Here is a 2,677-nt window from a genome sequence, read left to right on the forward strand (position 1 = left end):
TGCTGTCTGCCCACACCTCTGTGCGTGGCTGCCGAGGCTCAGCTGCCACACGGGGCCGAAGCAGCAGGTCCCACAATGGCACCCGGGTGTCCCGGCGGGCTCAGGAGCTCCGGGGCATGTCCTGTGTGACACCAGGAGCTCCCGCACACTCTGTGTGACACCAGGAGCTCCGGCACACCCTGTGTGACACCAGGAGCTCCGGCACACCCTGTGTGACACCAGGAGCTTCGGCACACCCTGTGTGACACCAGGAGCTCCCGCACACCCTGTGTGGCACCAGAAGCTCCCGCACACCCTGTGTGACACCAGGAGCTCGGGCACGTCCTGTGTGACACCAGGAGCTCCTGCACACCCTGTGTGACACCAGGAGCTCCCGCACACCCTGTATGGCACCAGGAGCTCCCGTACACTCCCGTACACACTTGGGCAGGGCATCTGGATTTTAATGTAACTTTAGGAATTGATTCAGACTTTAGGCAGTTATTTTCATCTTATGTTTATCATGTTGACCTACAAGGTTAAAAAAAAAAAAAAAAAAAAAAAAAAAAAAAAAAAAAAAAAAGATAAAAAAGGAATTAGTACAAGAAACACATAGTTGTCTAACCTAAATGACTCCAAAAAACACCCTATGCTATACAAGCAGCTATTACAGAAAGGCTGTTGGATTGGATAGTGAAAATACTGAAATATTTACACAAATTGCAGTGTGGTGCTGTGTGTCTTCTTGCTTTTGTTCTGTTGCAATTGCATGCTTAAATTGAAGACCTACATTCCTGGCCATTTTTTRTTTTCTCCCTACTCTCTTTTGTGTGTTACTACTTCTTTTGTGTCAGGCTGTTGTTTCCATGAACTTAATGTTTTTGAGGTAAAAACCTGTATTACCATTCACTGTCACTTGATATTTTCATAAATCACCRGGCATATTTAAAACTGTCTGTAACCCAATTTTGTTGCCGAAGAGGGAAAAACTCCTAGTTATGATATCCTACATAAATACTTTGATACAGTACAGTAGCTCTAAGTAATGTGTAAAACAGCCACTATTCAGTTCTGTGGGTCTAGTGGTGAAACAAACGGTGAAAATATAGTTGACTAAAACCAGAGAGGGGAGAGAATAGTGTTCTCATGCCAGTTTAGATGAGAAAAAGATAGAGTGCTATTTACAGACTGAAGTCTTTACCCTTCCTTGGGTCCTAATATACTCAGTGCCCTTTTTAGCAGAGCGCTGCTGCTCTCACAGTGCATGTTTCACCAGCATTTGCAAAACACCTCTGTATGTTTTATATGYGTTTTAAAGGAGGAATACCAGACCATCATACTTGAAATCCAAATCTATCTCTATTAAATGCAAAATTAACATTATAAACTCAGGAAGAGCTAGTAAGCAATCAGAGATTAGCTAACATTTACTTAAAATGCTATTTCAAAGAAGGGCCTATTTTTTTATTTTTTTAAATTGAAGCATGAGAACATGACTACTTTAGGATGTTTTCTCTTGTCTAAGTAATGAGAGCACCCTTGGCTGGACAGAGTGTGAAGAAAAAGGCCAGATTGATGGAGAGACAGGGCTGTTGTAGCCCTGTGAGGTGTTGGTAGGCCTGCCTGAACAAGGGTCATGCAAAATGGGTTGGGTTGGTAACCMTGGGAGCTAAAAAATTGGTAATTATTTTCATCTGTTCGCAGGCTTTAGGATATGTATTTTCAAGGTTTTCTCTGCAGTCATGAGGGACACAAATCTGAGGGAAAGGAAGGTAAATGTGCACTTGATACAATGTGGGAAATGACTCCAGGACTTAGGGCTGGAAGCGCCCTTCACATATGCAAGGTCTTACAGTAAAAGTTGTGAGAGTTGGCAGTGCTGGTGAATGGTCTGTTGAATTCCAAATCTTTTGCAGGAAAGGCTGTGCAGGTAGTTCTCTTTACCTGGCAGTGGTTCTTACCTACTGCTGTTGCYATCACCAAGCAGGTAATACATATAGTGGAGGAAAGGATTCTAAAGAAAGGCAGGTTATAAATGGCTACTGTTTGTACAAAATGTTGCTGGAAGAGCAGGATATGGGCACAAAGTCCTGCACATAGTTCACTTTATGCGCTGGTGCACAAAACATTTGCTGTGTGTATCCTTACTCATGTTTCTGTAGCCTTTTCCATGTGCTGAATATGTCTCTAGGATACTTCTTCCTTCAAAGCCTGACTTAAGTCTTAATTTACAAATTGCTTCATCTTCTAGTCCTTTAGAAACTAAATGGGGTTGTCAATATAGATATTTTAATGCTATGTACTTTATATTTGTTTCATGGCTTTAAAAGGCTCAGTAAATTATTTGGGCCTTTTGAATAGTCTCTGATTCCCATCTCAGATTTGTGCCTGTTTTTTCTTGCATGTTCCATGAGTGCAGTTGTAACCAAACACAGAGGCTGTGGTTTGTCTCTTGTTATTAGTTAAGTAAATAAAGGATAAAATAATTTGCAATCTAACTACTTTGTACACACCTGCATTTAGAAACACAGACACCTCTTATAGTCAAGATAGTTCCTCAGCTGCAGCTTGTAGGAAGTTGGGGAGGAAAGGAGGAAAAGAGTGTTGTAGGGCATTTATCATGTTGTGCCTGCGCTGGTTTTGTGTTCTTCTGTAGGAATCTACTACCCTGTGCTGGCAGAGAAGGTTTTCTGTGCTT

The sequence above is a fragment of the Malurus melanocephalus genome, unplaced genomic scaffold, assembly GCF_030028575.1.
Source record: "Malurus melanocephalus ecotype Western Australia unplaced genomic scaffold, MMel_1.1 scaffold_649, whole genome shotgun sequence".
Classification (NCBI taxonomy): domain Eukaryota; kingdom Metazoa; phylum Chordata; class Aves; order Passeriformes; family Maluridae; genus Malurus; species Malurus melanocephalus.